Source organism: Pinus tabuliformis, chromosome 9 (assembly GCF_031772625.1).
Source record: "Pinus tabuliformis cultivar Carrire ecotype Pingquan chromosome 9, CPIR1, whole genome shotgun sequence".
Classification (NCBI taxonomy): domain Eukaryota; kingdom Viridiplantae; phylum Streptophyta; class Pinopsida; order Pinales; family Pinaceae; genus Pinus; species Pinus tabuliformis.
Window position 1 is genome coordinate 1,612,610,925 of NC_142307.1, and position 27,826 is coordinate 1,612,638,750.

The window sequence follows — 27,826 nt, forward strand, 5'->3', positions numbered from 1 at the left end:
AGGTAACCCCTCAGGGTGAGTATGTTAAAGATGGAAATGTATCTTGTCTTTTCTATGTACTTTTTCTTTCCATGTTTATCCCCTTTCCATTGATGTCAAAGTAAGAGAGAATATTGTGCTAAACTTCAGAAGTAGGTTTAGGAGGGAAAATCAAGCTCAGGTTGACATCAATGTCAAAGGGGGAGCTTGTTGGAACTTTAGTGTTGTCATTGATGTCACCTAATGTATGCCTTGTAATCATGAGTTGTATTCCTTGTAATGAGTCCTACGTATTCTTTCATAAGGTTGTCATGGTGTCTAATTGCTTGAAGAAATTTTTCATAATGTCTCAAGTTTACTCGGCAAGCTGAGACACAAATGCATTTAAAGAAGGCTTCCTTATATGGAGTAACGCGGGTGCTCCATTGAATATAGAGCATTATAACGCTGGTAAATAACCTTCTGGGGTGTGTTATAATTCACTTAATGAGAGAAGGGGGTGTGTTATAGCTGAAAAGTGATTTTTTTCCGATTTGTGCACACACTTAGGATATTTCCATTGGTTTTTCCTATAGTTTTTATTCTTGGTTTTCAGTAAAAAAGCTCGAGGAGTTTTGTCTCTCTTCTAGAAGATTATTAAAGTGGAAACATATCTCTTATTCAATGAAGATAGTGGTAGATCGATTCAAGGAGGAAATTTATTTGAACCATACCAATTCCATTTTATGAACATAGTTGTTGAGTGCTCCATCACTTTGATTGCATTTACTAGTTTAATCACTCTAGAAAATTAATTATAGGAGAAGGCTATGAGGAGTTTGGTTGGATATTTTGTGTGTGTGAGATATGATATGAATTTTTTGCTAAAGAGGAGAATACTTTACTTTCCAATGTCTGTAGCGGATCAGTCCATAACTCTATAATATTTCAGAGATCAGATAAAAATTTTTAGTTGGAATTTTGTGTACGAATGGAAGACTTGATTTGGTGAAATATTGTGCATAATTGATCTATATTTCAGAGAAGTGCTTTAGTGGTAGCTGAAGGGTTATCTATATAGGTCATTTATTGTATTTTCAGTTGTTATATTAGTCTAGAATTGTATTATAAACTTCAGAACTATTTATATATTGAGGTTGTGGCCTCAGGCAATGGAATACTTGTCATTCTATTGTCAGAGTTGCGGATCCTAGTTGGTGGTGGCCAACTTAATTCATTTTTAAGGGGTAGGGGCTCCTTGCTAGTGGAAGCTAGCTGAAGATTGTAATTGAGAAGTTTTTTAATAATAGAGAAGAAGAACTAGAAAAATAGTTTGGTGGTATTTTACCCAAAAAGGATTTTCCACCTAAAACATTGGTGTCTTCATGTGATGTTATTAGTGCATGATTCTCTATTTGTGTTATTAAAGTTTGAATTCTAAAAAGTTGTTATTTTGTAGAAAATTTGAAATATTCATGCAATATTGATTCACCCCCCTCCCTCTCAGTATTGCTAGTTCCTAACAGAAATATCACATGTGCTTATTACAATATCATTTACTATATTTATCCATGTCTCCTTAGAGATGGTGAAATTGTATTACTTTGTAACCGACATAGATGTCTACAATGTAGCCAACTTCCCTGGTTCAAAACTACACAACACATAATATTCTACTCCTAATATTACATCTTTTCCTAAGTTAATAAACTAGGCAACTACCCTTTCAACATCATGATTGTTCCAATATGTAACTTCAATAATATTCTTCATCACACAAGATATTGATACGCAATTTGCAACACATTCTCTTGCAAGTTTATTCATCTTCACTAGTATATTTGTAATATGCTCATTCCACCTTCAGTTATCATCTTCTTTGTCTTTAGAGGGTTTTTTAGCATCTCATGCTTTCTTAGGTAGTGTTGTTTGCACATATCCAACTCCCTTATGCTCATCACAAAGCTTGTACTAGCTCTAATACCACTTAATGCAATAAGGAAAATCCCCTCTATAAATCAAAATTACATAGTGGAAATTAGGGAAAATTTTAAGGATGTGAGTTTATCTTAAAGTTTAGAAACCTTGGCGAATCATACTAGTCCCTAATATGCAAATTGTAAAATGTTTGATGATATTTTTATAAAAATATTTATATTTCTAATTATTTTATATTTGTCTGCATAAAATTTTGGCAATTTTTAAGGTAAAATAATTTTATACTATAAAATTTGGGCGAATCATTTTTAGAAGAAATGGAAATTGGCGATTTTTTTTTTTGGAAAAAGTATCGAAAATTAGCTCACTTGAAAATATCAGGCCCTAAAATTTTCCATGGTGGAAATCATTCTCCATTTTCTCTAGAATTCATCCAAATTATGACTACACATTCTTCACTTTCTCCAAAGCTAGAAACAAATGGTTAACAAATAACCCCAATACTCTTCACATCCACATAGTCCCTACTCATTCTACTATAAAAACATAATATTTCCTCAAGCTCTCAAGCTCTAATTCTTAATTCATACTTTAATTAACCATGCTTAGTATTACCACTCAACACTTGTTTGCAGATATATGTTTTCCCTTAACACAATAAACATAATTCACATTCCTCTTATTAAATGGAAAAGATGCTCACTATTTTCAACATCTCACATGCATATTTATATACGCATGGGATTTAATATCTTAATATATAAACATAAATATTCTAACACTTAGATATTCGACAACATCATCTTGTCATTTATTAATATCAATGTTCCTCATCACTTCTCCCTCTATCTATGGAACATAACCATCAATATTTTATTTGCTACAATGCATAGGAAATATCTATCTTTATTTGTCAAGCTAGACTTAGTTCCCTATTACCAAATTTCTCTCACACAACTAGGAGTTCCCTATATTATTCAACACTTTTCTATTTATTCCATATTTTTCTACAATGATCCATTTATTGTCCTTTTAGATTGATTTCTCATTCACCTCTTTGAAAATGTTGCAATGTTCCATTTCAATATTTTTATGCATAAAATTTCATGATCTAACACTTGGTATTGGATACTAATAATTCAATTCAACATATATTTGGCCTCCTTGATGTCTTCTAATACTCCAAATCAGCCATCCAAGTATGCCACTACATTGTTTTGTCTTCTTGAATATTCAAACCTTTCATTGGAATAATGCACACCCATTGGAATAGATGTAAGCCCATGTTTAGAAAATACACCAAAAAATACTTGTTCTCTTCATTTACATGATCACACCTAACTGATCTCTTTATTTTTCCATGGATGCTACTACATCAACCTTTTTAGTTACTTCACATAATGCAAGGGATTTTCAATTCTTATATATGGTTTATCTTCACCATCTTGAAAGATGTCTATATGCCTTTAAAATAAGCTTAAACTTATTATTTTCATCTTCAAGAGGGGAAATTATTTGATTGGAGAAGATTTTTCCTCTTGTATTTGATTACTTGCTATTTGATTGTGCCCTCAATATCTCTTTGGTTGTGATTCTAATTCTCATAAAGTGTGTTTATTTACTTACCATGGTTGGGGATATAATTGAGGCACACAAAATCTTTGAGGGTTGTTTTGAAAACATGGTCACTATGAAATTTAAATTGACCAAGTCCATTAAGAATATTAGGGTACGAAGAGACCAGGATGAGTCCAAAGACATAAAATTTTATAAGACCAAGGAGCATAGGTAAGTGGAAATTTCTTTATGTATCTTATCATAGTTAGGAGTAGGGAACTTTATAACACTCACGTTCTTAAAATTATAATTAACAAATTGGTTGTGAACCTATCAACTACTCAAGGTCTTCTTATTCATCTTCAACCATGTGAATATCTTGCTTCAGGAGGTACATCTAGATAATTCTACCAACTATTAGACCATGGAGGACACTTAGAAAGAACTAGAGATAATCAACCAGAGAGTTGAAAATGTTGGCTTAAAATGATAATCACTAGGAAGATGAAAATGTTGGATTAAAATGATAATCACTAGGAAGATGCCAATGTGGGTTGTTTTGAAAACATGGTCACTATACAATTTAACTTGACCAAGTCCATTAAGAATATTAAAGTACAAAGAGACCAGGATTAGTCCAAAGACATAAAATTTTATAAGAACATGGAGCATAGATAAGTGGAAGTTTCTACGTGCATATTATCATAGTTAGGAGTAGGGAACTTTATAACACTCACATTCTTAGGACTAGAATTAAAAAATTGGTTGTGAACCTATCAACTACTCAAGGTCTTCTTATTCATCTTCAACCATTTGAATATATTTCTTTAGGAGGTACATCTATATAATTCTACCAACTATTAGACCATGGAGGACACTTAGGAAGAACCAAAGATAATCAACCAGGAAGATGGAAATGTTGGCTTAAAATGATATTCACTAGGAAGATGTCAACATTGGGTTAAAATAATTTACATTCTTAGTCAAGTTAATTTTTGTTTTTATTTTCCACTATTGACCTAAATTATTAGGCTTTATAGTTACAAGTTTTGAAGCAAGAGAACTATGTTTTATCTGAACTTTTCCATGTTTAAGAACTTTATTCCTTCTTGTTCCTTATGATTCTCAAATGTTGAATAGAAAAGGATTTCATTTTTACTAATAGATTACGTAACAATTTGTTTTGTTAATAATAAAGCTATCCATTACATTGAATATCACTCTAATCCTCTTTTATTTTAATTAATACCCAAAGGTATTTAGAAAACATGTTCAAAGGGAATTATATTTCCATAAAATTTGGATTTTGGACTCTTCATGAAATGGGGTCTATAATGAAACAATACATTTTATGGAAGTGGAAATTACTCTCTCTCTCCTTCTTTTTTTTTTCATATATATATATATATGTTTGACTATGAAATCCACCTCACGTGTTTGAATAAAGAGATCAATTTATTTATAATTGAATAATTCATAAGGTATAATATTGGTTAAAGATGTAAATGAGGTGGCAAGCTAAGTGTAATGAACCAAAGTTATGCATACAAAGAATATTACAAATAAATTGGACAACAATGAAAATCTATATAAGATAAATACAATGTATTGAAAACATAATTGAATTATGATAGATAAATTATTACAACAACATGTGGCATTGCATATCAATAGGCATAGAATTGTCACGAACTTAAAAACATGCAACTTTTGGTTATTTATTATTATTATTATTATTATTATAAATGTATATGTTGGTTATATGTTATATTATTTAAATGATTGGACCCATGTACTCTACATTGATATGGAAACAACTGGGGGTAGGGGCAGAAGCCCTGAGAAAAAATTGGGTTCTTTTTTGGGCCATTTTTGCTTGTATTTTTCATTTTTCACCTTATTATAATGTAATTCTCGTAAAGGAATCAAATCTAGGTGAATGGATTAGGGTTTTGAATGCCACATGATTCTATATATTGTATTGTAAATAATGAAGTTTCACGATGATAAAAAATAAAGGTGTGGTTCTAGCATTTTGTTGATTTTCCTAGGTAAAGGTTTCCAAGATAAATATTTGAATATTATGTGTGATTGTCATTATTCGCTTTTTTTGTTTATAAAGAAACTGTGTATGCATTACTTGCTATAAATGTTTAAAACATACAATATATGTGTTTGTTATGTTGCCTCCCCCTTCAAGATGTTTTATCCTCAAAATATAATCTAGAAAAGGCCATGCATTTTTTCTTGTTTATATTTGTTCACTTAATGCTCTATTCCTATTGTTTTCATGGTTAAAGAAACAAGATAGTACAACCTTCCAATTGTTGATCAATTTTTTTTGTATATTTGAAAGGTCAATCAACTCTAATTTGATTCTTTGTTGCATTGTATGCTGAAAAATTATGTGGTTAAGATGACAATATAGCTTTATATTTAGAGTTCCCTATGATAAATTACGATCATTAATGGTGATTGATAGACCTTCAACTCTAAATAATTCATTAACTATCTCTTTATTAATTGATGGCCTATCAAATATTTATAAATCATCATTCTATTTTTAAACTTTAATTTCATTTAACAATTCGCTTATTCATAGTTAGTTTGTTAGCTTTAGGAAATTTTCTTACTTTAATTAGATCTATTATTATTTCCTTGTTAATAAGTTATTTATTTCATTATATCTTTTTTTCCATTTTAACTTTGGTTCCGTACATGTTTTGAATATGATTTCTTATATGAGAAGTTTCTTTCTCCTTTTATAAAGGGGTTAAATTTATTTTTTCCCTATATTTTTTTATTATATTACTTTTCATCTAATAACTTTTTATTTATGTAAGTAAACTTTAATTAATATTTCTTAAATAAAACATTTATTATTTTTTTCCAATAATTTTTAATCAAAATTATTTTTAAAATAATAAATTTTCTATTATAATTTATAATAAAAACTTTAATTAATATTTCTTAAATAAAACATTTATTATTTTTTTCCAATAATTTTTAATCAAAATTATTTTTAAAATAATAAATTTTCTATTATAATTTATAATAAGACACTCCTAGAAAATTTAAAAATTTAAATCTTAAATACATTAATATTTTATTTTTTATTTTTTATATTCCATCGTCTCCCTAACCACTTAAACGGTATAACCTTTTAAACAATTCATTTATGGTGACCCCAGAAATCGCTGCATTTGGAAAATGTATCCTATTAACTTTAATCCATCACATTTTAATCTTCGTCACCTTTTCATATGAATTTCACATAATTGGAAAAAAATACTTTGTTTAATTTAGTTTTACTATCAAACTAAACTAATAATCATTTTACTTTAGTCAATTTTTGAATTTACCTTTTTAGTGATATTTCTTGGACGTACCTTCTATCTTTTTATTGATATAATTTTCCTTTTTATATCTCCAATGTAATTTTTCCATTCCAATTTCAATAAAATAAATAAATAACTTTAAACTGGTTTGTTTTTCCAAGGTGATAAAATAAATATCTTTATCACTTTTATTGATATAATATTTTATTACGTCAACGGGGCTTTGGATTGACAGTGAATAGGTGCCTTATTAAGACACTCCTTGCGATAAGTCACCGGTTCAAATCCCCATAAATACTTAAATTAATCTTAACTAGCAAAAAAATTATAATATTTTATTACATTGTTAATTAATTAACAATAATGTATTTTCCTTTCACTATATATAAGGTATTACCTTATGAAAGTGTATGTATTTATTTGATATTTATAGTTCCTTTGATTTTTTATTCAACCATTATCCATTGTCATATTTTAGTGGTGAAGTGAGAAAGGGGTACTCACATTAATCTTTGAAATCATCTTTAGTTAGGTCATTTGAGCATTCGTAATCGAATTCACATGAACATATTTTAAAAACTAGATTTGCATTCCCATACTCTATGGTAACAATTTGAAAAAATTAACAATATTCACACACTATAATGGTTTTGTAGTAATTTTAAAGGTTTTTTTTATCAAATATAGTTTGCAAATACTTTTATTATGTTATTGTGTTAGTATTAATTTTGTAAGGGCATGGTGAAGATGAAATGAAATAATATTTTAACGTTCACGAGATTAAAAATAGTCTATGGGACCATTAGTTTCCTGTTTTTCACTTTTTGCAATTCAATCATTTTCTTATTCAAATTGATGATGAGCTGACCCAACCTTCCAACAATCTTCTTGCTGAAAAGACAATACTGAGAAAATGATCCAACATATTCCCATAACTTTCTCTGATGTCTTTGAATGCATCACATTCCAAAATGAAATGCTTTTCCGATTCCACTACCCTAGACATGCAAAAACAAAAATATAGTCATGAATTAGATACTAATGGCTAAGGCAGAAATCAAAATTGATACCTAGCTATTCAAATTAAAGTATAAATCAAATTTGAAATATTTATATTTATATTTATATAATGAAAATTCATATTCATATCTGTTTAATTTTGAATTTGTCTGTAATCAAACGCTTATTAATTTTCTCAATTGTCTCCACTGCATGTCGGATGTACTGCTGGCCCATAGTTCACAACCATAGAGAATCATCGGAATCACTAGAAACCCAAAAAGAGTTTGAGTGGTTTTCTAGTCCCATAACTCTCTCTCTCTACACCTATTTTGAAAAGCATAAAATGCTTTCCAACCCCCCAAAGTTTTCTTTCAACAACCATTCCAGCTTAGATTTTTGTTGAACTCAATTCTAAGATATTTGTAACCACAACTTCTTCCATAATGTTGCCTTCAAAGTAGAACTTGTGTTGGTTATGTTTTCTTTTCTTAGAGAAAACCACTATTATGAAATGAAATGATATTTTAATGTCTACAATGTTGGCATTATGGTTCAGGAATGGCTATATGTTACAGGTGTTGTCCTTGATGGGAACCCATTCAGGTGATAGATCACTGTACTTCAAGTCAGCAGCAGAGGTTGATGATCAGCTATCAATTATTGAAGAAAATAAGGGGTACGCAGGTACAACTTACAGAAAGTGCGTACCCGCAGGTAAACCATGCAGCAACCGCGTCCCGAGACGCAGGCCAGCCGTTCAGGAAGTGCGTCCACCCAGTGCACACATTTCAAGGCAAAGAAAAGCACACGTGGGGGTTTCTTGTGTTTTACTCCTGGTATCTAGCCGACGGTATTGTGTTATTATGGTGTCGGCTCGAGGTATTGTTCCATGATTTGAGGAGGAGCTTGCCTATATAAAGCAAAGGAGATCTCTTGGCTAAGTATCTTTTGCAATTGAATATCTTTAGATCTGAAATTTTGGGTTATGGTCTTAAAAGCTTGATCTATATGAAAAGGAAGTTGAAGGCGAATCTGTGAAGGGTGATCTTCGAGCGCATGATCAGATCTGAGTATCTGTGCCACTCTAGTGAACTGTCTATTCAGCCCTAATCAGAAGGTCGCAGGTGTTTATCAGAAAAGCTGCGTGGGGACGCAGCGCAGTAACAGGAGACCTGCGTGGGGACGCAGGGCAGACCAAGTTCAGGTGCGTCCGGGACGCAGTGCAGTAACAGGAGATCTGCGTGGGGACGCAGAGCGACTAAGGTTCAGGTGCGTCTCTGCAGCAAAGTACGCGGCGCGATAGTGTTTCTGGGTGCGTCTCTGCAGCAAAGTACGCAGCGCGATAGTGTTTCTGAGTGCGTCCCTGCAGCAACAGGACGCAGTGCAGTTCAAGGAACAGTGCGTGGGCACGCAGTGCAGCAGAAGGATACCTGCGGGTGTACGCAGGAAAGCCGAAGGTGAATTGCGTCGTGACGCAGGCCACAGAAGGGAAAACTGCGTCTCTGTCTTAAGATGTTCTGTTGATTGAATTTCTCTGTTGAGAAGGTGTTCTGGGTTAGTTCTGTTATTGCTGATCTGATAACTGTAGTGGACTGTAACTGTTATATTCTTGATGATCATTTGATGCTTTATGAAAAGAAGTAGGGGGTTGTAGCTCCCTTCCAGGAGAAGACTGGAAAATGAGAGAGAGTTGTAGCTCTCTGCAGGTTGCAGCCTGCGTACTGGTAAAGGACTGCACCAGTACAAAATCATTGTAAAATGAGTTTCTAATTTGAAAGAAGATAGAGACATATTGTAGCAGGTGGTTTTCACCCACATTGGGTTTCCACCTTACATCTTGTGTTCTTTGGTGTGACTATCTGTTTTCTTTGTTCATGCTCATTATTTTATGGTACTGACATGCAAAAATAATTCAAAGATCAAACAAGGAAGATTTATTAATTGCTAGATAATATTGATTCACCCCCCCTCTCAGTATTATTTCCAACAATTGGTATCAGAGCAGGTCCTTCAGAGAAGCTTGATCGCTTGAAGGTAGATCATTCATCATGAGCAACTACGAGAGAGAAGCATCAATCAGGCCACCGGTTTTTGATGGGACAAACTTCAATTATTGGAAGGTAAGAGTTACTGCATATCTTCAATCTCTTGGTATAGAAGTTTGGGACATTGTAGAAATAGGCTACGCTTTTCCTTCAGCTACTCCTACAGATGCAGCTGAGAAGAAGAAGTATGAAACAAATGCGAAAGCAGTCAGTACTCTATTAGGATGCATATCCCAAACGGAATTCATGAAGGTAATGCACTACAAATCCGCAAAAGAGATATGGGACAAAATTGTCACGAGCTATGAAGGAGATGAACAGGTAAAGCGTGCTAAACTTCAAACTCTCAGGATTCAGTATGAGACTCTCAAGATGTATAATGATGAAAGTGTGGCTAATTATTTTCTTCGGGTAGATGAGATTGTTAATTGTATGAAAAAATTGGGTGAAGAAATAAAAGAGGCTATAGTGGTTGAAAAGGTTCTAAGATCATTGTCCCCCAAGTTTGAATCTAAAGTATCTGCAATAGAAGAAAAGGAAAATCTATGAATTCTCACTATGTCTCAGCTACATGGAATTCTAACGGCTTATGAAATGAGAAAGGTAGGTCCATCAGACAGAAGAGAAGTTGCTTTCAAGGCATCAGGTAAAGAAGATTATTATGAAGCAAGCGACGTCCCAGAAGAAGAAGAATCAAATTTTGTCAGAAATCTTCAAAGGGGTTCTGGAAGATTCAGAGGTAAGTTACCTTTTAAATGCTTTGCTTGTGGAAGAGTAGGTCATTATGCTGCAAAATGTCCTTATAAGGATAAAGGAAAGGAACCTGCTAGATGGAACAAGAAACAAAGTGCAAATAAGAAAAGCTACTACACCCATGAAGATAGTGATGGTCTATCGAACAGTGATGAAGATGAACGAGGTAATGAATATAAGTTGTTAATGGCATTTGAAGATGATGATTATATGGATGCTGTAGATGTGGATAACCTTTATGAGGAAATTACTAGACTCAAGAGATGTATAGAAGAAAAGAATGTGATCATTGATACTCTACAATTTCAAATTGATGAAAAAGAAAAACATCTTGAAAAACTAGAAGGTGAAATTGTTGGTCTTAGAAAAGAGATTGAGAAAACAAAAGCTATTAATCTTAAATTTGTGAAAGGATCTGAAACTTTGGATGAGATTATCAATGTGCAGCGGTCTCCTCTAAACAAGACAGGTCTGGGCTATAATGGAGAAACCTCTCAAGCATCCACCTCAAAGAGTTATCTTGATGCGGCAAGAAGAAATGGGCAAAAGAACAATGAAGATCATCAGGTAAAGCAGGGACGAATTACAAACAGAAACTATTAGGGGCAATCCATCTTAAGGGTGAACAAAAACTACAACCAGCCACAGGTAAAATCTTCTCAATTTGGTTCAAGAATAGATGAAAATAGAAATTACAATCAGTTGGCTGGTAGGTTCGATAACCGTAGAAGTTTCTTCAATGGACAATGCTTTTCTTGCCATAACTTTGGTCACAAAGTAGCTCAATGTGTTGCATATAAAACGATCATGACTAGGGAAGCTCAAAAACAAAGAAGTATGACAGGGATTACAAAAAGGACCTATAACAACTTTTCGGTTCTTGAGAATGAAGTTGAATGTTCTATTTACAATAATTTTGGTCATGAAGACTCTGAATGCAGAAGCAGGTTTCAGCAGAAAAGGGAACAAGCCTCAAGCACCAAAACATGGAGAATAAAGGAACCTCAAACAGAAAGATGCGGGATAGCTTTTTATGCAGAAGGATAGGAAAATCTATGGTACATTGACAGTGGATGTTCGAAGCATATGACAGGTGATAAAGAAAAACTTGAATCTTATTCTGCTCTAGAAAAGGGAAAGAAAGTCTCTTTTGGAAATGATACTCCTGCAACTATAAAAGGAAAAGGCATTGCTCAGTTAAAAGAAAAGGTCAAGGCTGGAAATGTTTTGTATGTTGATGGATTGAAGCATAATCTTCTAAGTGTCAGCCAGATGTGTGATCAAAGAACCGAGGTTATATTCAGATCGAATGGATGTCTTGTTCGTGATCTTGATATAGGTAAAACAGTGCTCAAAGGCAAAAGAACTCCAAATAATATGTACATATTTGAAGAAGGACAACAACAATGCTATCTGAGCAAGGATGAAGAGCATTGGTTATGGCATCGAAGGTTGGGACATCTAAGCTTCTCAAAAATAAGGAAAGCATGCAAATATCAGGCAGTTCACGATCTTCCAGATATCAAAATTCCTGACAACACCATATGCAAATCATGTCAGTTTGGAAAACAAACTAGAACTAACTTTCCAGAGAAAGAAGGATCAGCTAGCATGCCTCTTGAGCTAGTACATACAGATACATGCGGTCCCTTCAGAAAAAGAACACCTCGAGGAGAAGAATACTTGATATTATTCATTGACGATTTCTCCAGGTTTGTCTGGTTAGGACTTATGAAGCACAAAGATGAAGCATTCGAAAAATTCAAATCCTTCAAAGCCTTGGTTGAAAATGAATCAGGTCACAAAATTAAGTGTCTCAGATCCGACAGAGGTGGGAAATTTACTTCAAATGAATTTTTCGATTTCTGTGAAGAACATGGGATAAGAAGAGAATTCTCTACAGCAAGAACTCCCCAGCAAAATGGAGTTGTGGAAAGAATGAACAGAACAATCCAACAAATGGCTCGTTCTATGCTTGATGAATCAGGAACTCCCGCAACTTTCTGGGGTGAAGCTGCACATGCTGCGGTTGTTATTCTCAACAAAACAAATGTCCGGGTGAACAGCACTCAAACTCCTCATGAGCTTTGGAGTGGTAGGACTCCTTCGGTAAAGCACTTCAAAATCTTTGGGAGCAAATGCTATATCAAGAATACTGATGAGCAGCTTGGAAAACTTGAACCTAGAGCAGATGAAGGCATTCTTCTTGGTTACTCTCCATATAGCAAAGCATACAAATGCTACAATAAAAGACTTGGCAGAATTGTTGACAACATTGATGTAGTGGTTGATGAGAAGGGATACATTCCTAGGCAAGTACATCGTGAAGACATCGAAGAAGATGAAGGCTACCCTCAAAGACAGAATGATGAAGAAGAAGAATCTCAAGAAGAACCTCAAGAAGAACCAGAGGAGCAAACAAGAATAGAAGAAAAGACTCCATCCAGATATGTTCAGAAGAACCATCCAGAATCTCAGATTATGGGACAGAAAGAAGCAGGTGTACAAACTAGAAGAACAGTTGCAGAAGCTTCAAGCTATTTGGCATTACTCTCCTCAACGGAACCACAAAATGTGAAAGAGGCATGCACAGATGAATGTTGAGTGAAAGCAATGGATGAAGAACTTGAGCAGATCGAAAAGAACAACACTTGGGAGCTGGTTCCTAGACTAAAAGATAAGAATGTTATCGGGACAAAATGGGTCTTCAAAAACAAATTGAATGAAAATGGAGAAGTAATTAGAAACAAAGCCAGACTTGTTTGTAAAGGGTATGTGCAGCAAGAAGGAATAGACTTCGAAGAAACCTTTGCTCCTGTTGCAAGACTTGAGGCCATCCGAATGTTTCTTGCTCTCTCAAGTTTTCAATACTTCAAAGTATTTCAAATGGACGTGAAATCAGCCTTTCTGAATGGAGACTTGGAAGAAGAAGTATACATTGAACAGCCAGATGGGTTCATTCTTGGAAATGATCCAAACCTTGTATGCATATTAAAAAAGGCCCTCTATGGTCTCAAACAAGCTCCAAGGGCTTGGTACTACCGCTTGGACAAATATCTTCATCAACAAGGTTTCTCAAAAGGTTCAGCAGATAGCAATCTTTATATAAAAGTTGAAAATGACAAATTGCTAATACTTGTTGTGTATGTAGATGACATTATTTTTGGCAGCAATGAAGAAGCTATGAGTCAAAGCTTTGCCTTGGTCATGCAGAAAGAATTTGAAATGTCCTTACTAGGAGAACTGACATATTTCCTTGGTTTGCAAATCCAACAAAAGGAAGGAGGAATCTTTTTATCTCAAACCAAGTATCTCAAATAGATTTTGAAGAAATATGGCATGGAAGATGCAAAACCAGTATGTACACCCATGGTCACAGGATGTAGCCTTAGTGCAAAATCCGCAGTAGTACATCAACCAACCTACAGATCTATGATTGGAAGTTTACTTTATTTGACAGGTACTCGACCGGACATCATGCATGCAGTTGGAATAGTTGGAAGATTTCAGGCAAATCCGAAGGAGACTCATCTTCAGGCAGTGAAGAGAATTTTCAAATATCTTCAAGGGACTCAAAATTATGGCTTATGGTATCCTAGAGATACAGATCTTACTCTTCATGCTTATACAGATGCAGATTGGGCCGGAAGCGTGGATGACAGGAAAAGCACAAGTGGTGGTGCGTTCTTTATGGGTTCCAGACTGGTATCTTGGTTCAGCAAGAAACAAAGTTCAATTGCCTTGTCTACAGCTGAAGCGGAATATGTTGCTGCTGCATCTTGTTGCACCCAACTCCTTTGGATGATGCAGACTTTGCAGGATTTTCAAATCACTTGTACACCACCAATACCCATCTTATGTGATAACACAAGTGCAATCAGCATCTCCAAGAATCCTGTTATGCATTCAAAAACCAAGCACATACCAATCAAGTACCATTTTCTCCGGGAACAAGTACTTGAACAGAAGGTCAAGTTGGAGTATGTTCCTTCTAAAGAACAAGTTGCGGATATTCTCACCAAACCATTGCCCAGGGACACTTTTGAGTACCTCAGGCAAAAGCTAGGGGTTGTTGATGCATCATCTTATTGTTGAACCTTTTCTGATTGATGGTACAGGTTCAGGGGGAGCATATAATGCATTGTTGGCATTATGGAGGATGGTTAGAAGAAGATCTTGGAAATAGCTGCAATATGTCTCTATCTCTTTCATGGTGGATTATGGTTCTTTGTTGCAGATCTGGGGGAGCATGAGCTTAGGGGGAGCATACCCCTTTGCCCTTGATGTCAAAGGGGGAGAATGAAGCTGAAATTTGTGAGGTTGCCATCAAGTCCAAAGGGGGAGATTGTTGGCATTATGGTTCAGGAATGGCTATATGTTACAGGTGTTGTCCTTGATGGCAACCCATTCAGGTGATAGATCACTGTACTTCAAGTCAGCAGCAGAGGTTGATGATCAGCTATCAATTATTGAAGAAAATAAGGGGTACGCAGGTACAACTTACAGAAAGTGCGTACCCGCAGGTAAACCATGCAGCAACCGCGTCCCGAGACGCAGGCCAGCCGTTCAGGAAGTGCGTCCACCCAGTGCACACATTTCAAGGCAGAGAAAAGCACACGTGGGGGTTTCTTGTGTTTTACTCCTGGTATCTAGCCGACAGTATTGTGTTATTATGGTGTCGGCTCGTGGTATTGTTCCATGATTTGAGGAGGAGCTTGCCTATATAAAGCAAAGGAGATCTCTTGGCTAAGTATCTTTTGCAATTGAATATCTTTAGATCTGAAATTTTGGGTTATGGTCTTAAAAGCTTGATCTATATGAAAAGGAAGTTGAAGGCGAATCTGTGAAGGGTGATCTTCGAGCGCATGATCAGATCTGAGTATCTGTGCCACTCTAGTGAACTTTCTATTCAGCCCTAATCAGAAGGTCGCAGGTGTTTATCAGAAAGGCTGCGTGTGGACGCAGCGCAGTAACAGGAGACCTGCGTGGGGACGCAGGGCAGACCAAGTTCAGGTGCGTCCGAGACGCAGTGCAGTAACAGGAGATCTGCGTGGGGACGCAGAGTGACTAAGGTTCAGGTGCGTCTTTGCAGCAAAGTACGTGGCGCGATAGTGTTTCTGGGTGCGTCTCTGCAGCAAAGTACGTGACGCGATAGTGTTTCTGAGTGCGTCCCTGCAGCAACAGGACGCAGTGCAGTTCAAGGAACAGTGTGTGGGCACGCAGTGCAGCAGAAGGATACCTGCGGGTGTACGCAGGAAAGCCGAAGGTGAATTGCGTCGCGACGCAGGCCACAGAAGGGAAAAATGCGTCTCTGTCTTAAGATGTTCTGTTGATTGAATTTCTCTGTTGAGAAGGTGTTCTGGGTTAGTTCTGTTATTGCTGATCTGATAACTGTAGTGGACTGTAACTGTTATATTCTTGATGATCATTTGATGCTTTATGAAAAGAAGTAGGGGGTTGTAGCTCCCTTCCAGGAGAAGACTGGAAAACGAGAGAGAGTTGAAGCTCTCTGCAGGTTGCAGCCTACGTACTGGTAAAGGACTGCACCAGTACAAAATCATTGTAAAAGGAGTTTCTAATTTGAAAGAAGATAGAGACATATTGCAGCAGGTGGTTTTCACCCACATTGGGTTTCCACCTTACATCTTGTGTTCTTTGGTGTGACTATCTGTTTTCTTTGTTCATGCTCATTATTTTATGGTACTGACATGCAAAAATAATTCAAAGATCAAACAAGGAAGATTTATTAATTGCTAGATAATACTGATTCACCCCCCGTCTCAGTATTATTTCCAACATACAAAACTAAAAATAGTTTATGGGACCAATCTCTCTTTTTAATAGAAATATCCTAACTATTCCTTTAAAAAACAAATCTCACATTAACATCAATAATATCAAATATGGTGATGCAGGAGCATCCAGCTAGGGCACCATGACCGGGTGAAGTCTCTGCCAGGTTGGAAATTTGATTTAGCATTTGGATTGTCTTTTATGTTTAACTTATCAGGACATGAGGTAGGATTTTGTTTTGTTTTTCTTTTAATTATTGTGTTAGTCAAAAGTTATGGGTCGGTTAGGGTTGTTAGTTGTTTGACCTTAATAAACAGTGGGTTAGAAATTGTTCTGTCAACTTAAAGAGGAAAAGACAAAAATGTCCAAATGAAATCTTGTCAAGTAAACCGAACCGAGAGCTAGTAGTTACACAACTATATTATTTTTGTTTAACTGAAAGCAATTACAATTTCAATTAACTGTAAACAAAAGATGTATAAATGTAGCAATGTAAAATAGGGAAAAGGTTCAACATTTTTTCCAGGATCAAGAAATAAAAAGAGACAGAACGTATTTTTTTTCTAACTGTCCATCTGTGTCATTGCCTACATACTGTGCCATTATATTTCATTCATTGAACTGTTGATACAATGCTAGCAGACAAAGGATGACCACTATAGGTCGTGTTTTCTTTTGTCCTCACTGAACAGCAAACAATATCGAATTCATACATACATCCATAACCAGAGCAAAGAACAAATGAATCGAATCCACAACCAGAACAGTAAAGCACGACGAGACCACTGGAAAAATAATACCAAAAACAGAGTGCCGGAGAAAACAAACCATAGCAAAGGTAATTTCGGACGAATCTTTATATTTTCATAAGCAAACAGAGATCAATAAATTATGTTCATATTGTTGTTGTTTCAAACCACATAGATATTACATTCATTCATACGAAAAAAAAAGTGCCAGTGTCTACAGAACAGACAAACCCTAGCGTAGGGTTTGACAACAGGGAACACCCTTAACCCAAATGAACAACCAACCAAAATAGAAATTGAAGCCAGACTTAAGCTTCATTTGTGAAAGCGATTCAGACTGAACACAACTACAAGACGGTGAGTGACAAACCCTATAGAGACTCAAAGACCCTAACTACAAATTGACGGACTTAAAGAGCCAGAGCCTACTGGTAGAGGGTTGCCACATTTGGAGACTGAACCATGAGCAATCCACGTATCCAGGTCGAACCACTGACCTGCATGAACCAAACGAATTCCAGTTAGCATACCTATACAGTGATACCTGAATTGAAGCCAAATAGAAGCAAAAGGAAAATATAATGTACCTGGGTACGACCAGACCAAGGAGCTTGCAGAACAGAGCCACTGACAAACCGAAGAAGCCTGAGACAGGAGGAGTAGGCTTGGTCAGTGACTGTACCAAAAGAAGGTCAAGCCAAATCAAGGAAGGAACTAGTTACCTGGTTTGTGGCTGCGGAAGACCATCATGCTATCACCTGAGATCATTAGCACCAGAAGTTAACTGATTTACACACCGTAGCAGAGACAAAGGACAATATCAACAACAACAAACGATAATCATTAGCTGAGAGACCAGATTCCGAAACCAAATAGCAGAAGGACGACAAAACGAGATAAATAACTCACTGTGTGAAAGGAATTTGAGCGAGCACACCTCCAGAGCCAAGACAGACTCGTTCCACAGGGAAAAACCACTGACAACTGTGTAAACAAGTTTGGAAGGCCAGCGTTCACTTACAGCCATACCCAGAAGAAAAACCAGAGATTGCTATATGCGCCAGAATGAAAACCATATGTTGTGACAAACAAACCCTTGCAGAGCCGCACAACAGAACAGAGACATTGCGAATGACCGGGAAGCAAAAGCATTTTGGGCAAAGACCAAACGGAGGGAACCAGACCCAAGGACTATAGGTGGGCATTTATTAACGCATTAAATTATTCCCAGTTTCCAAACAAAATATCTGTTATCCATATTGCATACAACCGCCAAAACAACAAACCAAACACACCACGTCATAAAGCCCGAATAGGTGGAAAGCCAAGGCTACGTGGAAGCATGGGTTGGGTCACATCAGAGTGGTATCAGAGCAATTGTTTATGTTAGTTGGAGGAATGGAGAGAGGAAGGCAGGGTCGTGGCAGAGGTGCACGAAGGTTAGCGGAGGAAGGACTGAGAGAGGAGATTAGAATTATTGCTACCCATTTGGAGGCAGTAGAGGCAGGGAGAAGAAGAGACCCGGAGATAGGCGATGACAGCGAAGAGGAAACTGAAGCAGCAGTAGATGGACTAGAAGGCGAGAGCCTAGAAGTGAGATTGTTGAGATCTGTTTTAGTGGCAAGTAGTAAACCCAAGCCAGAACTCCCAACGTATGACGACAGTTTGTCTATCGAGGTTTTATTGGATTGGATCAGTGAGATGGATAAGTATTTCGAGTGCGAGGAAGTCAGCGAAGACCACATAGTTAGGTTTGCTGCGACGAAATTGAAGGGACACGCAGCCCTGTGGTGGGATAGTGTCTAGAACGAGAGGAAAATATTGAACAAGTTGCCGATTAAAACCTGGTCAAGGATGGTGTTCAAGTTAAAGGGCAGATTTCTACCGAAAGACTATCAAATTGCACTACACAGGCAGGTGCAGAATCTGAAACAAAAAGGATTGACGGTAAGGGAGTACACAGAGGAGTTCTATTGAGTGAACTTAAGAGCCGGATATACAGAGGATACTGTGGAAAGAACAGCCAGGTATGTTAATGGGTTAAGGTTAGATATTTTAGATGAAATCAGTATTTTGTCTCCGAAGAACACTGAGGAAGCGTATCAGAGTGCGATGAAAGCTGAAGAGAAAATTACTAGAAGGCAGAATGCCCGGAGAGGACGAGGAGCCAGCAGGGGAAAAGGCCAGTCATATGGCAGAGGCTGGACTGCTAGTAGCAATGATGAAGGCAGCAGTTCCAAAGCCTCTGGATCAATAGACAGAGGTGATAGCGCGAGAGGCGGTAGGTCATCCCAGCGAGGCAAGGGAAATGCCCGAGGTAGAGGGGCTGGTTATCAGTGTTACAGGTGTCATAAATGGGGACACCGATCATTTGAATGTCCAAAAGGGGATCAAGCTAGACAACGAGGTGCATATGTAGCACAACTAGATGAAGCAGCAGCACCTCCCCAAGAAGCAGAAAATGCTCCAGAGACAGGGGAAGCTCTGGTGCTGCACAAGGTGTTGTTAAAACCAGTCAAGGAGGTTACCGAAGAGACGCAGCGGAAGGCTTTTTTTAGAACAATTTGTAAGTCACGAGGTAAGTGTTGTAAGTTAATTATTGACAGCGATAGTACTGATAATTTAGTGTCCATAGAGATGGTAGAAAAATTGGAGTTGAAGCGATTGAAGCATCCCAACCCTTACAGAGTTTCATGGTTGCTGCAAAGGCCACCAGTTGCTGGTGGATGAACAGTGCGAGGTGGAGTTTCAAATAGGCAGATATAAGGATAAAGTCGTTTGTGACATCATGCCAATGGATGTATGTCACATACTGTTGGGCAGGCCTTGGCAGTACGACAGGAAAGTGGTACACGATGGATTGACGAACTGTTATAAATTTGTTAAGGATGGAATCAAGCATACGCTTGTGCCCATCAAGGAAGAAGGGACAACAGAGACAAGTGAACCAAGAACGTTGTTGGTTAGCAGAAAATAGTTTCTGAAACAAGTTGAGGACAGTGAGATAGGTTATGCAGTTGTAAAGAAGGCAAGGACAGTATTGTTGCATACAGAGGTATCAGATTTACCTACAGAAATCCAGCAAATGTTGCAGGAATTTACGGACATAGTTGTGGATGATTTTCCAGACAAATTACCCCCCAAAAGGAGCATAAGTCATCATATTGACTTCATACCTGGAGCCAGTTTGCCGAACAAAGCGGCATACCGAATGAGCCCCAAAGACAATGAAGAGATTAGGAAGCAGGTGCAAGAAATGTTGGACAAGGGATTGATAAGGGAAAGCTTGAGCCCTTGTGCAGTTCCAATGGTTCTCACTCCCAAGAAGGGAGGAGAGTGGTGGATGTGCACCGACTCAAGGGCCATCAACAAAATCACCATCCAGTACAGGTTTCCATTGCCACGGATGGATGATATGATGGATTGTTTAAGCGAGGCAACATATTTCTCTAAGATAGACTTGAAGAGCAGGTACCATCAGATTTGGATACGAGAGGGGGATGAATGGAAGACAACCTTTAAGACAAATGAGAGGTTGTACAAATGGCTGGTCATGCTATTTGGGCTGAGCAATGCGCCCAGTACATTCATGAGGTTAATGAATGAGATGCTGAAGGAGTACATCGGGAAATTTGTGATAGTGTACTTAGATGATATACTTATTTTCATCGGGACAAGGGAAGAACACCTTCAACACGTATGGAAAGTGCTAGAGAAATTACAACAGAATAAACTGTTAATAAATTTGAAGAAATTTACCTTTCTGTAGAAGGAATTGATTTATTTGGGTTTTGTAATAGCAGAGAACGAACTGAAGATGGATCCGAAGAAGGTGGCAGCAATAGTGAATTGGCCATCTCCGAAAAATTTATTTGAGGTACGTAGCTTTCACGGATTAGCGAGTTTTTACAGGAAATTCATAAAGAATTTTAGCGAAATTTGTGCACCTATGTTGGACACCATTAAAAAGGCCAGCCAGCCTTTTCAATGGACAGAGGTAGTGGAGAGAAGTTTCTAGTTGTTAAAGAGAAAGATCACAGAGAGGTTGATCCTGAGATTGCTAGATTTCAAGAAGCTTTTTCAGGTTCGCTGTGATGCTAGTGAGACAATAATTAGAGCTGTACTTAGCTAGGAGGATAAGCCTGTAGCATTTTTCAGCGAGAAGCTGAATGAAAGTCGACAGAAATATTCATCGTATGATAAGGAGTTCTATGATGTTATACAGGCATAAAACACTAGAGGCATTATCTATTGGGAAATGAATTTGTGTTGTTTTCAAATAACTCTGCACTACAGTATGTAATGCAACAGCGCAAGCTAAACCACAAAAACGCCAAATGGGTGGAATATTTGTAGAGTTTCAACTTCGTATTGAAGCATATTAGCGGGCAGGCCAACAAGGTGGTGGATGCGCTAAGTAGGAAAGCTCTACTTCTACAAGAAAGCACTGTGTAGGTGCTGGGTTTTGAGCACTTACAAGACTTATACCAAACTGATAGAGATTTTAAGGAGGCCTATGAGGCATGTTAGAATCCCTTAGTGAGAGATAACAGCCCTTGGTTGGACTACAATCTACAGGAGAAGTTGATGTTTAAGGGAGGACAGTTGTGCATACCTGACTGCTTGATGAGGGAGAATATTATTCGAGAGAAGCATAGTGGAGGTCTAGCTGAACATTTCGGCATGGACAAGACACTTGAGTAGCTTAGTCATTTCTACTTTTGGCCAAAGATGCAGAGGGATGTGCAACGGTTTGTGGCCAAATGTAAGGTGTGCCAGTTAACAAAGGGTCACAGTCAAAACACGGGACTGTACACACTGTTACATGTTCTAGGTAGACCGTGGGACTCAGTCAGCTTGGACTTTGTCTTAGGTCTACTTAAGACACAACAGGGTTATGACTCGTTAATGGTAGTAGTGGATAGATTTTCAAAAATGGCGCATTTTATTCCTTGCAGAAAAACTAGTGATGCCACCCACATGGCCCACTTGTTTTTCGCTGAGATTGTCAGGTTACATGGATTTCCTAAATCTATCCTTTCAAACAGGGATGTGAAGTTCACGGGACACTTTTGGCATACCTTGTGGAAGAAAATGGACACACAGCTAAATTACAGTTCTTCTTATCACCCGAAAACGGACGGACAAACAGAAGTTGTAAACAGGAGTCTAGGAAACCTGCTACGAAGCCTGGTTGGAGAGAATTCGCGGATGTGGGATCGGGTGCTTGCACAGGTAGAGTTCGCTTATAACGACTCGCCTAACCGCAGCACAGGTTTCAGACCATTTCAGATCCTGTACGACATGTATCCTCGTGGAGTGCATGAACTGCGGGATCTTGGACTGCAGGAAAGGTGAAGCGCAGATGGAGAAGATTTCGCTAACGTGATGAGAGATTTGCATGAATAGGTAAAAATTAAATTGCAGGACAGCAGCCTAAAGTATAAACAACAAGCAGATTTGAAGAGAAGGGAAGTACAATTTAACGTGGGGGATGAAGTCCTCGCGCATTTGCACAAAGAATGCTTCCCTAAGGGTACGTACAATAAATTGAAGTATAAGAAGATAGGACCCTGCAAAGTCCTTCGAAAATTTTCGACGAATGCCTACGAGATACAATTGCCACCCAGAATAGGCATTTCACCTATCTTTAACGTAGCAGACCTGTTCCCCTACACAGTTGACCCAGAAGAGAAGGAAGAAGATGGAACCACGCGGCCTACACGGAATATCCAAGATGGAGGAGAAGCTTGGAAGAGACAAATGCCTTACGTTCAACCTCCCGAGATCGAGAGCATTCTCGACACTCAGGTGGCTAAACGAACTCGACGGAAGGAGTATCTGCAATACCTGTTCAAGTGGAAGAACTGTCCTATTGAGGATAATTCGTGGCTTGATGCCAGGCAGATTGAACAGACAGGTTCTTCAGTCGAGAAGCTCATGGACCGGAGCCATGATTTCTTTTTGCCCCGGGAGCCTGATGCAGGAGCATCAAGCTAGGGCACCATGACCAGGTGAAGTCTCTTCCAGGTTGTAAATTTGATTTAGCATTTGGATTGTCTTTTATGTTTAACTTATCAGGACATGAGGTAGGATTTTGTTTTGTTTTTCTTTTAATTGCTGTGTTAGTCAAAAGTTATGGGTCAGTTAGGGTTGTTAGTTGTCTGACCTTAATAAACAGCGGGTTAGAAATTGTTCTGTCAACTTAAAGAGGAAAAGACAAAAATGTCCAAATGAAATCTTATCAAGTAAACTGAACTGAGAGCTAGTAGTTACACAACTATATTATTTCTGTTTAACTGAAAGCAATTATAGTTTCAATTAACTGTAAACAAAAGATGTATAAATGTAGCAATGTAAAACAGGGAAAAGGTTCAACATTTTCCAGGATCAAGAAATAAAAAGAGACAGAACGTATTTTTTTTCTAACTGTCCATCTGTGTCATTGCCTACATATTGTGCCATTATATTTCATTCATTGAACTGTTGATACAATGCTAGTAGACAGAGAACGACCACTGTAGGTTGTGTTTTCTTTTGTCCTCACTGAACAACAAACAATATTGAATTCATACATACGTCCATAACCAGAGCGAAGAACAAACGAATCGAATCCACAGCCAGAATAGTAAAGCACAACGAGACCACCGGAAAAATAATACCGAAAACAGAGTGCCGGAGAAAACAAACCATAGCAAAGGTAATTTTGGACGAATCTTTATATTTTCATAAGCAAACAAAGATCAATAAATTGTGTTCATATTGTTGTTGTTTCAAACCACATAGATATTACATTCGTTCATAAACAAAAACAAGTGCCAGCGTCCACAGAATGGACAAACCCTAGCCTAGGGTTTGATAACAGGGAACACCCTTAACCCAAACGGACAACCAACCAAAACAGAAATTGAAGCCAGACTTAAGCTTCATTTGTGAAAGTGATTTAGACTGAACACAACTACAAGATGGTGAGTGACAAACCCTACAAAGACTTAAAGACCCTAACTGAAAATTGACAGACTTAAAGAGCCATAACCTACCGGTAGAGGGTTGCCACATTTGGAGACTGAACCGTGAGAAATCCGCGTATCCAGGTCAAACCATTGACCTGCATGAACCAAACGAATTCCAGTTAGCATACTTGTACAGTGAGACCTGAACCGAAGCCAAATAGAAGCAGAAGGAAAATATAACGTACCTGGGTGTGACCGGACCAAGGAGCTTGCAAAACAGAGCCACTGACAAACCAAAGAAGCTTGAGACAGGAGGAGCAGGCTTGGTCAGTGACTGTACCAGAAGAAGGTCAAACCAAATCAAGGAAGGAACTAGTTACCTAGTTTGTGGCCGCGGAAGACCATCATGCTATCACCTGAGATCATTGGCACCAGAAGTTAACCGATTTACACACCGTAGCAGAGACAAAGGACAATATCAACAACAACAAATGATAATCATTGGCCGAGAGACCAGATTCCGAAACCAAATAGCAGAAGGATGACAAAACGAGACAAAGAACTCACTGTGTGAAAGGAATTTGAGCGAGCACACCTCCAGAGCCAAGACAGACTCGTTCCACAGGGAAAAACCACTGACAACCGTGCAAACAAGTTTGGAAGACCAGCGTTCACTTACAGCCATACCTAGAAGAAAAATAGAAATTTCTATATGCGCCGGAACGAAAACCATATACTGTGACAAATAAACCCTTGTAGAGCCGCACAACAGAACAAAGACATTGCAAATGATCGGGAAGCAAAAGCATTTTGGGCAAAGACCAAATGGAGGGAACCAGACCCGAGGACTGTAGGTGGGCATTTATTAATGCATTAAATTATTCCTAGTTTCCAAACAAAATATCTGTTATCCATATTGCGTACAACTTCCAAAACAACAAACCAAACACACCACGTCATAAATCCCGAATAGGTGGAAAGCCAAGGCTACATGGAAGCGTGGGCTGGGTCACATCATATGGAATATCTAAAACATATTTATAATATGACATTATCTTTTTTACACTAATATTGGATATATTATGAAATGAAGTAGTATTAAAATTCCCTATCATTGAAGTAATTGTATTGCTGCTGCTGCATTTCGTGATTTGGTGGGCTCATAATGAGTCAACCTAAAGGGAATCCACAAAAACCGCCAAAATATCCCTAATGACTAGCCATTTATTGAATTTATTTACCTCTAACACATGTTGAGTGTATGATGAAAAACCACCAAAACAAAAGGAAATTGATAATAGCATATCAATTGTAGAGGGCCAAACTAGACTAAATATTTAAGCTATATAAATTAAATAACTGTTAAAATAAAAAGAAGTTGATAATAATTCAAGATGCTACAACGTAATTTAAGATGCATCGGCATAACGTCCATGAGGTATTGGATAGATGATGATCGGGTGTTCTATTAAAGCACTCCCTGATGTGAAGTCACTGGTTCAATTCTTGCCCCAATCGGAATGATATATTGGACATGATGAAGATTTTTAGTCCCCCCGAGCCTACAAAAAAAATGCATCAACATAACATATCATGGGTTGATATTGATTGATTCCAAGTTGTTTAAATACTCATAACCACATAATAAAATAGTTTTATAACATTAGTTCTATATTTAAGTTAAATTAATATATATATATATATATATATATATATATATATATAAAACGTTTTATAAGATTTGATATATTGTTAGATATTTAATTTATTTGGGATATAGTGTGAAATATGAATGGTCATCATGAATCCAAAATATTTTGGAAGATGAATTTAAGTATCGATATCCTTATATTTATATGTGTATTTTATTAATGAAAAAATATATGTTTATATTTAACTATGGTGAAATTTAATAGTGTTATCAGAGCATGGGATTTGTGGGTCCAGAACTGGCTATTTTTTTCACGTAGATGTCATCCTTTTGTTGATGGGCATATATGATCACTCGTCAAGAGGAGGAGACAACCAGAACTGAGATTATTTAATAACAAACGTCGTTTGGTGTGGTTGTTCCTAATTGGTTTTATGGCTTTATTAGCCAGATATTTCCTCCGCTTTTGAGAAATAAGTCGTTATAGAACTAGGTATCTTATAGTGTATCTTTACAACTAGCTAAGGTGAGTTAACGGTTATGTAAAAATATACCCTGAATGGAAATCACCAGAGAAATGAGTCCAACCAGTGTAAGGTAAATTATAAAAATTTTAAATAATGAATTGTATTTGTACAGAAAGAATAATTACAAAATGAAACTCACTTTTAATTTAACATAAACCAAAAGATAACGATAAAGAGCACAACTATACTCATTATTATCTTGTCACTAGCAAGTATAACACAATGGATATTGCGTTGACCATTAACTTGCATTGAATAAAAAAAATTGAATTATAATATATAAGGTTTACATTGTAAAACAAAAATTATTTATTTTTTAAAATATATTAAATTTATTTATTTAACATGTGATTGGCTAGGTTCATTTTACTCTTATTTGGTAATGATGACTTCGTACAACTTGCTTTGTGTCGTGTCACTTTCTCTTGTGTAACCCTACAACATGTCATGTCAATTTGTTTGAGCCTTTCACCATATTTGAGCCATGCAAAGCCATGTCATGTGTCAAGCCATGCAACATGTCATGTCAATGTGTAAAGCCTGCAACATGTCATGTCATGTCAATTTGTTTGAGCCTTTCACCATATTTGAGCCATGCAAAGCCATGTCATGTGTCAAGCCATGCAACATGTCATGTCAATGTGTAAAGCCTGCAACATGTCATGTCATGTCAATTTGTTTGAGCCTCCACATATTTCCTTTAAACCATCTTTGGGAATTCATATAGCACTAGATGAAAACCATCAATACGCACATGTCATGTCTGAACTTAATGTACACATCGTTAAAACTATCAATATGTGAAGGACATGTCTAACCTTAAATTACACATCGACAACAAAGTCACTTGTATCCGTGCTTGAGTATATATGGTCTTAAATCCACCCCTCCATGATAAACAAAACTATATATTTTATTAAAAATTCAAATAAAATCATTATTATTATTAAATTAAATTTATATTATATTATTACTAGTTTTATATTTAAAAAATAAAAATAATTAACCCATTATAATATTTTTAAAGTATTTATTAAACCAATTTATAAAAAAAAAAAAAAACTCATTAAAAACAAAAAAATGGATGGATGGATTATTTCAATATTTAATTTTATATAAATTTTTATAATGATTTTTTAAAACTAATTAAAATATTTATTAAACCAATTTATAAAAAAATTAAATAAAACTCATTAAAAAAACAAAATGGATAGATTGATTATTTTCAATTTTTAATTTTATATAAATTTTTATAAATGATTTTTTTAAAACTAATTTAATTTTGTATTGTATTTTCTCTCTCTCTCTCTCTCTATATATATATATATATATATATTATATATATATATATATATATATATATATATATATATATATATATATATATATATATATATATATTATTGCTTTGTGTCGTGTCAGTTTCACTTGCGTACAACTTATAACATGTCATGTCAATTTGGCCGAATTCGTAAGGTGGCTTTGTTTAATTTTTACTTGTAATAATGTAGCAGTGTTGTATTTTTTAAGCCTATGATTACTCTTGTCTACAACTTATAAGT